Source organism: Lissotriton helveticus, chromosome 12 (genome assembly GCF_964261635.1).
Source record: "Lissotriton helveticus chromosome 12, aLisHel1.1, whole genome shotgun sequence".
NCBI lineage: Eukaryota > Metazoa > Chordata > Amphibia > Caudata > Salamandridae > Lissotriton > Lissotriton helveticus.
In genome coordinates this window covers 170878752-170891084 of record NC_136073.1, presented here as the reverse complement: position 1 = coordinate 170891084, position 12333 = coordinate 170878752, and the positions used below count along the sequence as shown (strand labels likewise).

General features: G+C 44.8%; 1 protein-coding gene across 2 annotated transcripts in view; it reads right to left on the bottom strand.

The window, feature by feature from the left end:
- Window positions 1–10239, bottom strand: part of LOC144799631 (P2Y purinoceptor 4-like) — a 267888-nt gene extending 257649 nt beyond the window's left edge. The window contains exon 1 of one of the 2 annotated variants that reach the window (XM_078671055.1): window positions 9926–10239. The gene's annotated coding sequence lies outside the window, so the exon portion shown is untranslated. The remainder of the gene's footprint in view (window positions 1–9925) is intronic. The other variant, XM_078671053.1, reaches the window with a different exon arrangement.
- Between the last annotated feature and the right edge of the window lie 2094 nt (window positions 10240–12333).

Below are 12333 nucleotides of genomic sequence, written 5' to 3'. Positions count from 1 at the left end.
CTGATGAGGATATTGCACAAGTATTTCATAACTACTATAAACTCCTGTATACTGATGATACGCACCCTGATGATGATGACCTTTCCCGCTTCTTCAAAGACCTCCCCCCTCCCCCATCTCTTCCTACCGAATTTCATCAACTAGAATCTGACATTACCCCTCAGGAAATTCTCAAGGCAATTACTTCCCTCAAGAAAGCGAAAGCCCCTGGTCCAGATGGTCTCCCTATTGAATTTTATGCCAACATGCATTCTATTTTTGTCCCCCATCTTTTACAACTATTTAACTTCTTTATTGCAAATGCTAAAGCTTCTGGCTCATTTTTGGACGCCCTTATAATCATAATCCCCAAACCTGACAAAGACCACTCCCTGTGTAAAAACTATCGTCCCATCTCCCTTATTAACTACGATTGTAAAATTTTTGCCAAAATTTTAGCGGCCCGCCTCGAATCCCTTATCCCTCTATTAATTACAACCGATCAAGTTGGCTTTGTAAAAGGTAGACTTGCAGCTGATAATGCTCGTGTTTTTGCCAATATTATCTCCCACAGTAAACAATTCAAAGCCCCTCTAGCTGCCCTATCCCTTGACGCTGAGAAAGCGTTTGATCGAATTAATTGGAAATTCATGTTTAAAGCATTACAATGGTTTGGATTTGGTTCCCACTTCATTTCCTTAGTTACATTACTTTATTCTGCTCCCCGTGCTAGTGTTTTTGTTAATAATCAATTCTCAAAATTTTTCCCCTTATCCAGAGGAACGAGACAAGGCTGTCCTCTTTCCCCTTTACTTTTTATTCTTTGTCTTGAGCCCTTCCTCATCAAAATCCGCTCTAACCCCCTAATTCAAGGGTTCAAACAGTCATCGATTGAGACAAAAATTTCAGCATATGCTGATGATGTCCTGGTCTACATGGCTAACCCTGTCTCTTCCCTTCCTCCATTTTTAGAAGAAGTCCGCTTATACTCCTCTGTTTCTGGTTATAAACTTAATCTTTCTAAAACGGAGGTCCTACCCCTCAACTCATCTTGTTACCAATATATGTTTGCATCAACTGATTTTGCATGGTGTCCCTCCAAGATCAAATACTTGGGTATTTGGTTTTCCTCTACCTTACGTGACACACTCAAACTGACCTTTACCTCCCTTACTCAAAAAATTCAATCGCTCCTTCAGTTGTGGTCTCCTCTTTTCCTTTCATGGTGGGGTCGTTTAGACACCATCAAAATGATGATTTCCCCACATATTTTATACACTATATCCATGCTTCCTGTGAAAATCCCTAAATTGTATTTCAATCGGCTGAACTCCATCTGCTCCAAATTTCTGTGGAATAATAAAAGACCTCGTATTGCCTTACATAAACTTATACGCCCAAAATCTGAAGGTGGGGTTCGCTTTCCTGATTTCCAATCATACCATTCTGCCTTTTTAATAAAACAAGCCTTCTCTTTGGCGTTCGATTTTACTGATACCCCCCTACCCCGATGGATTATTGTTGAAAGGTCCTTGTTAAAAGATTTTACCTTCCAACAATCTCTTTTCATGTCAAATGGTTCATTTTTGTCTACACACCCTGTACTGAAATACTCCCATACTCTACTGCACAATGTATTCTCGAAAGACTTGTCCCCCTTACAAACTTTTCTTTCTTCTAGCGTATGGTATAACAAATATCTTAAGTACAAGGGTAAATCTTTCGATTTCAAGTATTGGAAAGAAAAGGATATTATGTTTGTATACCAATTTTTCTCTGATTCATCCATTATTTCATTTGATGTAATGCAAACTATGTTTGATCTACCTGCACATTTTCGCAAAGAATTTGACATTATTTCTTCTGCCATTCTATCTCACTTATCTACCTTTCCTACTTTTGATCTTCTTCCTTCCTTTACTCCTTCCACTCCTCTATATCCTATGTTTTCTCACCAAATCCCTAAAGCTGCTCTAATTTATAAACTGTTATTAGAGAATGTTGGCCTTAGGCCTAAAACTGTTACTGAAACTGTTTGGGAAACTGATTTATCTTTCTCGTTATCTGTTGATGTTTGGGATCGCTTATGGTCTAAACTGTTTAAGACTTCGATTTCAGCCCGTATTACTCAGTCACTTTTTTTTCTTTACCATAGAGCTCTTATTACCCCCGTAAGCATAACAAAATTCTCCCCTTCTTCATCCCCCCTTTGTTGGTCATGTTCTTCTCACCCATGCACACTCAAACATCTTTTGTTTGATTGCCCCTCTGTTTTTATTTTTTGGAGCTCAGTTTGGAATTATTGCATGCGTATTTTTCATTTTTCTGAACCATTCTCATCATTGCATATTTTTTTAGGTTCCCTATCTGATGTTTTGGACTTACATTCGTATAACGCTAAATTGTTTGATCTTCTCATTGCAAATGCTTTCAAAGTAATTTTGTCCTGCTGGAAGGATAACTCTAAATTGTCTGTGCATACATGGTGGAATTTTGTATGTGATGAGCACAGAATTGCAATTGCTTCTTCTTCCTCTGTCGCCTTAAAAATTAAATCTGATCTTACCTGGCTATCTTTCTCTACCTTCTTATCCTCTTATCCCCCTCCCTAACCTTTCCCTCCTTTTTCTCTCTCTTCCTCTTTTTCTCTTTTCTTTTCTTATCTTTCTTTCTCTCTACTATTTTCTTCCATTTCATATTTTATCTGAACCTTTTTTCATCTCCACTTTTCCTTCATGATTATCTCATATTGGTTCTGTTCTATGTCATGCTGTTATATTTTGCTGTACTATTTTTCTTAAACAAAATAAAAACTTTATTAAACTGAAAAAAAGCTCTCCTGCACTAGTACCTCTCCTTTCCTGTCAGCTCTTCTGTCCTGTCACTGCTCCTGCCCAAATCACTCTGTATACAACATTAACAAATTACAGAAGGTGTCAAGTTTCCCACAGTACTCTGTCTGGGGAAAGCTCCTCTGTAATCACCAACTCAGATCTCACTGGCACTTGATATGTTAAAGGCAGAGGGCGGGCACATTGTCATTGGAAAGGGGGTAATCAGCCTCAATAAGAGCTCAGGGAGGGGCTGCTGCAGCCTCTGGAGTTCACAGAGGAGTGCAAGCAGCCCCTGAAATCTAATGAAAAAAGTAATCAGGACTATTCTTGCCGTCCGGGGATGCTTTTTTTATTTAAAGTAAGAAGTAGGGGAACGGACTGAAATATTTTTTAGAAGTAGGGGCACGCCGTCGTGCCCTTCCGTCCCCGGACACTTCTACCACTGCCTATACATAAAGGCTTGTATTCCGTATATTTCACGTAAACTATCACAGTCTGGCAGCTGGAAGGGAAAGTGTTAAAAACATATTATTCCAGTGCTTCTGTTCACGGCAACATCATCATGTGCTGGTGAATAACATTTTCATTAGGCTCTCATAATTATGTGTACTATTCTTGCTTAAGAAACCCTTCTATTTTACTTTCCACTGCCATCCTTTTGCATCTATATGTGCCCAAATGACACAATATTGAGATAACACTGCCGTAGAATGTGACACATAATTCAGCCTAATTTGTCTGTCCTTTCTTGCTGCATAATGTAGTCAGCCTTCCTGCATTGTGTGTTTCTCCACAGTCACATTGTTTCAGTGATTCCCCACTGTGATGGTTGCTGCTTATTATAGACGAAGGAAAAGAAGGAACAGTGGTCTCTGTTCATTAGGGCGCACAAACTATGGGAGTTATTTTGCAGAGCTCTTAAGTAGGCCTCGATGAAATTTCCATTGCACTGGCTTGAGTAATTTTGGTAACTTTGCATTATGATTGATATGTGAAATTCCCAAAAAGGTGCTGTTTTGACATCGCCCATTACACAGCGCCGTTCAAGGTAAAAAAATAGCGTGCGCACCAGTTCCTAATTTGTAAATAACTAAGGGGCATATTAGCAAGAACCTTGTTAAAATGATCGCCATTTTAGCGGGAGGAAACTGCTGCGAAAACGGCGATAATGGGTTTGCTAATATGCGTTATAGAATTCCAATAGAAGCCCAGGTTAGATGTGCATGACATCTAACCTGAGCTTCTATTGGAATTCTATAACGCATACTAGCAAGCCCATTATCGCCGTTTTGGTGGCAGTTTCCTGCCGCTAAAACGACGATATTTGTAACGAAGTTCTTGCTAATATGCCCCTGAATGCTAAGGCCCTCGTCAGTCGGTCACTGCAGCTTACACCCCCCATTGCCTATGCCAGTGCTGCCAGTGAGAGTACTGGAAACCAACGGCTCACATTAAGCACTGGTGAACACACTGGAAAAATGCATTTGACCAGAACATGACCAGCTGTTGTTTGTGGTGTTTGTGTTTTTTTGCGGAAAATCTATCCCTCCATCTAAATTGCAGCACCAAAAGCAAATTTAGCATTTCATATAATTAGGTGTAGTTTAAAAAAAATATTATGTAATTAGGTAAAAGCAAATTATGCAATTTTCATACACCACTACTCAGGAGCTCAATTAAATTACGCCAGCACTTTGTATATTGTTGTAACTGAGCCATACAGCAAGTAGGTCCACTAACTTGTTTGACTCAGTAAAGTGCATATTTCTAAATATGTTTTAATGTAGTCAATTATATGGCATACATTGCCTCTCATCGATGCAACAGACTTTTTGGACATGTATTAAAAAAATCTGTGCATTTAAAATACTTATATTTTTTCAGATCCTCCAGTCAAATCATACAGATGGACCACATTCCAACTGGGTTCAAAGGACAACAGCTTTAGTGTTTTGAGTGTGTTGGTTGGTGGGGGGTCTGGAGCCTGAGCATGTGTTCCCCGTTCAGAAGAGATGCCTCTTCAAGCTCCTCTCTCACGCCTACAAAGCCTACAAAGCCCTCCACAAGTCCGGACTCACCTACATCAACAACGGCCTGACCTTCTTCCAATCGACCATAGAGCTCCGCTCCACCACCCTCACCTTAGCCCACGTCCCACGCATTTGTTGAAGCTGATGTTGTGGCCATGCTTTCTCCTACCTTGCGGCCAAGTCCTGTAACGATCTCATCCAGCACCTACGCATGTCTCCCTCTGTGAGGGAATTTGGGAAGCAGCTGAAGACCTGGTTTTTCAACCTCCACCTCTCTGCGACCGAGAATCGCCCACATAACACAATGCTAGGAGACCCACCCCCCCCGGGGTGACAATCCGTGCTATAGAAACCTCGATGATTGATTGATTGATGGAAGGAGAGGCACAGGCCAATAACAGACAAGGCCACAATCCCACAAATGGTACCACAGGGGGCATCAACAGCTCCCACATTATTTCCCAAGACTTGACAGACCCCTGGCAGCTATTTGGGTGCTACAGCCTTCCACTGTCTCCATTCCCTTGTCAGAGCAAGTGGTAAACAAAGCATTGAACAGGCCAGAAGGGGGAAACTCATGCTTAATATGACCTGGAAAATGTGTGAATATATTCTCAATGTTGGCTTGTTTAGGTTGTAATTGGATGGTGCCGGAGTGGAACTGGCTTCCAGAAACCAGCTCCTGTAAGTCCGCCCCCCTGCAGTGCCCACCTTTAAATCAGGCACATAGAGGCATCATACTACCCACAGCAAGGCTGTTCACTGTTGGAGTAGTTACTCATAACTAACCCTGGGCAGCTAACTCCGTTCCGCTCACGGAGTTTGCAGACTTGTCCGCACTCTGCGTTACTTGGAGCTTGCGTAGTTTTTTTCCTCGCTCGCGCTCGTCAACATCAAGTTTGCGAGCACGAGCAAGGAAAATCTACCTCCCAGCAAGATTTTTAGTCGTTCGCGATTGTCAGCGTCAAGCTGGCGAGCTCAAGCGTGGAAAACAACCTCCCGGCAAATTTCTCAATGCGGGCGGTTGGATTTCTCATTGTAAGTGATAGCATATGCTCACGACCCCTCATGTTGATAAAACATCTGCTCGTGTTGAGAAAGCTGCCGCCAACTCTGCCTGGGTTTACTCATAACCGGCTCTGCGACCATTCACTTCACCTCAACATGGTCTGCACATACAGCTCTGACACTACACCTCAACACAGATCTGCCAGTACAGCTAAGTACCGGCATGCATTCACAATGTGCACATAGCTCTGCTGATGTGCCTCAGCCCTTACCTGATGATACTGTGCACACAAGCTCCCCTTAAGCATAACCTGACTTTTCACACAGCTCTCCCAGTGCACCTCAATTCTGACCTGTGTGTACCCCGTGCATATTATGTGCACTGCCAGTGCACCCCTGCCTTGACCTGCAGTTACACTGTACACAGCTCTGAGTTGTACCCTAGTGCCAAATGCAAAAACAACAATTGATGGATGGAATGTTGCCCAATGGCAAAACATTCACCCCCAGTCACAGATCTGGGTTTAATCCATCATTATTTTGCTCACCACACCACCCCAGTTCAGACATGGCCATATGCAAATCAGTCTTGACCCTGTGCTTCATGGGAACAGTCCAGCCCGAACTGCCAAGCCATTTCTTCCCTGAACCTGAATCAAGCATCCTAGGATCGGTTTCTGGCTATCAGTCTTCATCATCCAGGATAGCTTGATTCCAGTGGTATGGAGAGCACGGGACTCACGTCTGAGCATACCCGTCCCACTCGGGGTTACAAATACAAAAACAACAATTGATGGACGGAATGTTGCACAATGGCAAAACATTCACCCCCAGCCCCAGATCTGGTTTTAATCCATCGTTATTTTGATCACCACACCACCCCAGTTCAGACATGGCCATATGCAAATCAGTCTTGACCCTATGCCTCATGGGAACAGTCCATTCCGAACTGCCAAGCCATGTCTTCCCTGGACCGGAATCAAGCATCCTTGGATCGGTTTCTGGCTATCAGCCTTCATCAGCCAGGATAGCTTGATTCCAATGGCATGGAGAGCACGGGACTCACGTCTGAGCATACCCGTCCCACTCGGGGTGACAAATTCAAAAACAACAATTGATGGACGGAATGTTGCACAACGACAAAACATTCACCCCCAGTCACAGATCAGGGTTTAGTTCATTGTTATTTTGCTCACCGCACCACCCCAGTTCAGACATGGCCATATGCAAATCAGTCTTGACCCTGTGCCTCATGGGAACAGTCCAGCCTGAACTGCCAAGCCATGCCTTCCCTGGACCGGAATCAAGCATCCTAGGACCGGTTTCTGGCTATCAGCCTTCATCAGCCTGGATAGCTTGATTCCAGTGGCATGGAGAGCACGGGACTCACGTCTGAGCATACCTGTCCCACTCGGGGTGACAAATGCAAAAACAACTAGAGCATTATCCGTGCACAAAGAGGGGCACCAATTTACCTTCTTACACAAAAGATATACTAAGCCAGCTTTCCCAAACATCTTCAGTACAGGCCTACAGCAGCTCTGTGCACACTTGGGCCTAGTGTTCCATGAGCATGACCTTCTGGGGGCCTGAGGGCAAGCAGTAGCCTCTGGGAACTGAAGTTCAGTGTGAGCCTTTGGGCAAATGAAGGTGGTAAGGTGTCTCTGGGAGCCAAGAGTGAGCAGAAGCCTTCATGAAATGAGGTGGGCAGAAGTTAATGGGAATAGAGGGTGAGCAGGACTCTCAGGGAACTAAATGTAGGCAGGAGTCCTGGAGGGCTGGGGTGAGTAGGGGGCCTTAAGGACCTGAGGTTATTAGGAGCCTCAAATAACTGAGGGCGGGCAGGAGCCTTGAAGATTTGAGGGCGAGCAGGAGCCTTGAAGATCTGAGGGTGAGTAGGAGCCTTGAAGACTTGAAGTTGAGAAGAAGCCTTGAAGATCTGAGGGTGAGCAGGAGCCTTGAAGATCTGAGGTGAGCAGGAGCTTTGAAGGTCTGAGGGTGAGCAGGAGCCTTGAAGATCCGATGGAGAGCTAGAATAAATTGAGCCTTTTCGGGGAACAGGAAAGTGAGTGGGAGCCCGGGGGCTTGGGCATGAGTGGAAGCCTCAGGACCTTAGCATGAGGGCATTCCATGGGCCCCTGACGGCGAATGGTCCTTACGGTCAGTGGGAAGTGAAGATCACTAGCAAATAGCAAGAGGATTTGTGATGGATGGTGGACGGGGCATTCAGGGATCTGAGGGTTTTCGTGAGCTGAGGGCCTCAGTGGTGAGCAGTGGATTTAGGAACCTGTGAATGAGTACGTCATCGGCTTGAAGACGAGCACCTGGAGGCAGGGACATCTTAAGGATTTTGGGGGCCCTGGGCCAAACTAATTTTGGGGGCTCCTGTTCAGAACAGCTTTGAGTTTATGATTCCATTTCAGCTATTCATACCCTCTTTAGCCAGGTTACTGGTGGTGCTCAGGCCCTCTGGTCCTTATTCTAAATGTATTTACATCTAATTTTCGAGGATAGTGGCGTGTGTTTTCAATGTTGTAAAACAGCATCATCTCACTAATTTTACTGCAGATAATTTCTGTGACATTCTCCCATTTCTCATATGTGAGGTCTTGTTTTGATCTCAAAGAAACGTTTTTAATGGATGTTGCATGAAACATAAACACATTTTTCTGCAAAACGCATGTAATAGCCTTTCACACATCAATCACATAAAACTTAAGTTAAAGAACATCGGTTTTTAAAACAATAAGTTTAAGAATTATTCAAGGTCATCGGGGCAAGAACAGAGCTGCCTCTATCTGGGGGCCCCTTGAAAGGCTGGGGCCCTCGGCTAGAGCCCACTTTGCCCTTGCCTTAAAACGTCTCCGCCTGGAGGCCGCAGATGACTGCAGAGGTGTATTGATGGGTTACAGTGTCGCCCAGTGTTACTGGTCCCAAAATTAACCCGCTAATACTAACGAAGCAATGTCGCGGCCTGCGGGTATAGGCCACTTGATTTGGAGCTCCGGGGCAGATACTTGGGGGCAGATTTACAAGCCTCTTGCGCCACTTTTGCGTCAATTTTAACATGGGAAAAGTGATGCAAAAGTAGCGCAAGGGGCTTGTAAATCTGCCCCTTGGTTCCCCTCTGGCCCTGATTACCGGGGCTACTTAAATGAGGCGCTTGGTCTTTCGCCTGCTAGATGTGGGGCCCTAACATCTACTCTACTGTCATTTCCTAATTCACAGGAGAAAATGGCACCTCTGATCGCCCAACGCGGACTTTATCCATGGAGAGAGCTTCAAGGGGTAGAAACATACAGGCAGAGTTCGGGGTGCCCAGAGGCATAGACTCTGTAACCCCGAGAAGCCCTCCCCCAGCTCCCGCATCCTGGCCTGAGACCACAGGAGCAACGAAAGGGGCAGACTGGATAGGGTCAGTGCTTAATTTGAGCCGGTGGTTGCAGGCGGGGTACTTTAAATTTATTTTTCCTTTAAAAACTTTGCTCCAAGACAATAGAGAGAGAACACAACATTAGGAAACAAGGAAAAAGAGGTAGACGGAAAAATAGTGAAAAAGGGCAAACGTAGAGATGAAAAAGAACCTACAACAGTGAAAAATAGGGGAGTCGGGAGTATCTGGTGGTGGATTAAAGAGGCACGAGGAGGAATCGAGACGACTCAGCCTTGCTACCTCGGATAGCGCCTATCGCGGGCTTCTGAACAAAACTTTGGGGCACAAATTAAGCACTGTGGCGTGACACACAACACATTATCCCTACGCCACTGGTTAAGGAGGATTCTGGAGAGGAATTTTGTTAACCAGACTGTGACAGAAAACCAGCCCATTGTCATCCTAGCGAGCTCTCTTTCATTGGCTAACACCAACGCCACAACGTGGCACCCATGGAACTAAAGTGCCTCGTGTCATTCTCCAGCATACTAATAAGCGCTACGTGCATGCAATTACAAAACACGCACTCGAAGCCCCTTTGTGCACTTAATGGACGCCCTACTAGTCTCTACAGCGCGCTCTGGTGGCCACACGTCGCGTTACAAAACTCTTTAAAAAATCCACATAAAATCCATGTGTACCTGGTTGGACCCGGGCTGTGTCCAGGCTTTGCACCGGTCTAGGGCCGGGGTAGATGGCTCAGACTGTCGGCCTCTGCTCTAAGACCTGTGATCCTGAATGAAACAGGAAGGAGGCGCGCAGGGCAGGAGTACTTTGTTGTTCAAACTCCCTGTCCCCCGGGCACGGAGTTCCCCGCTGCAGCATGCCCCGGCGTGCGCGAGCCGCGAGCCGCGAGCCCAGGACGCGCTCTCCCAGATTAACGAGATAGGCGTGGGCGCTGCACCCAGATCAAAGTGCAGCTCACTGCACCCTCCGTGCAAACGCCGTCATGTGTGCAAAGGACACGGGCCAACGAAGCTGCACGCGCCATCGAGCCGACACTCACCGAACCCTCGGGCCACCTGAACTTATTTTTTATCACATATTTATCTACAGCATGATTAACTGTCTGTGGTTTTGGTTGCTGTACGTGGTTGTCCACAGTGATACAGCACCAGCTAAAGCATGGTAGGCAGCTCTATGGACTGGCCATTGCGGACGGGACGATGGTGCCCCACAGGTTTATCCGTGCCCCTCCCTCCTTGTGGTCACATCACTGAGCTCAGAAGTGCAATATATGGACTGTGATGGGTTCCTAAATCTGATGAGATGTGCCCGAAGAGAGAACAGGAGCGCCAGGATTGGTTGACATCATGAAGACCATGCAATTGTCAAGATGGTTGACACCCTGACCAAAATGCAAAAACAACAAATGATGGACATAATGCAGAACAATGTCATACATTCACCCCAGTACAGAGATCTGGGACTAAATCCATCGTTTTTTTGCACTCCACCCCACCCCAGTTCAGACATGGCCATATGCAAATCAGCCTTGACCCTGTGCCTCATGGGAACAGTCCAGCCCAAACTGCCAAGCCATGTCTTTCCTGGACCGGTTTCTGGCTATCAGCCATCTTCAGCCAAGATAGCTTGACTCTAGTGGTGTGGAGAGCATGGGACTCACGTCTGAGCATACCCATCCCACTCGGGGTTACAAATGCAAAAACAACAATTGATGGACAGAATGCAGAACAATGTCATACATTCACCCCAGTACAGAGATCTGGGCCTAAATCCATCGTTTTTTTGCACTCCACACCACCCCAGTTCAGACATGGCCATATGCAAATCAGCCTTGACCCTGTGCCTCATGGGAACAGTCCAGCCCAAACTGCCAAGCCATGTCTTTCCTGGACCGGAATCAAGCATCCTAGGACCGGTTTCTGGCTATCAGCCGTCTTCAGCCAGGATAGCTTGACTCCAGTGGTGTGGAGAGCAACATGCCATCATGAAGATAGGCTGACATCCTGAAAACAAACATTTGCAATGCAATAGGTCTCGCATTAGGAACGTTTGAGCTATTGGTATTGTAAATGACAATTTTTTTATTTATGTGTTGGTTTTGAAAATAGCGAAATTAATAGCTTTGTCATTTACAATGCCAATACTTTTAACTTTCGCAAATGTGACACCTATAGCATTTGTAATGCAATATGTGTTGTATTTACGTGACTTAGATGTTTTGATATCACAAATAACAATTGCTTTTAATTTTTTAAAATAATTAATTCTTAAATAAAAGTTATTGTCATTTATAATGGCAATAGCTTAAACTATTGTAAATAACTTTTGTGAAGATTATGTTCAGTGTACTTTATTGTGACGAAAATCCAAGAACAGAGTGAAATATTAACATCTTTTTGGCACATTTGTAATAAAGCTTGAAACATTGAGAGAACATATTTGAACCAGTTGTTGTTGAATGGTTGCACAGATTGATGCCGTAGTGGCGCTGAGTGATGTTGTGGTTGCGACAAGTGATGCTGTGGCGTTCAGTGATGCTGTGGTAGCGCATAGTGATGTTGTGGTGCCCCTGAGTGATGCTGTGGTGGTGCTGAGTGATGCGGTGGTGATGCAATAAATAGAGTGTAATTATGTGGCGTGTAACTATGTGGCACTGAGTGGTATTTGGAGTGTATGTTGCATTGAGTGCAGTGTAATTATATGGCACTTAGTGGTATTTGGAGTGTATGTTGCATTGAGTGCAGTGTAGTTATGTGGCGTGCAATTATGTGGCACTGAGTGGTATTTGGAGTGTATGTTGCTTTGAGTGCAGTGTAATTATGTGGTGTGTAATTATATGGCACTGAGTGGTATTTGGAGTGTGTGTTGCATTGAGTGCAGTGTAATTATGTGGCGGGTAATTATGTGGCACTGAGTAGTATTTGGAGTGTATGTTGCATTGAGTGCAGTGTAATTATGTGGCGTGTAATTATGTGGCACTGAGTGGTATTTGGAGTGTATGTTGCATTGAGTGCAGTGTAATTATGTGGCGTGTAATTATGTGGCACTGAGTGGTATTTGGAGTGTATGTCGCGTTGAGCGC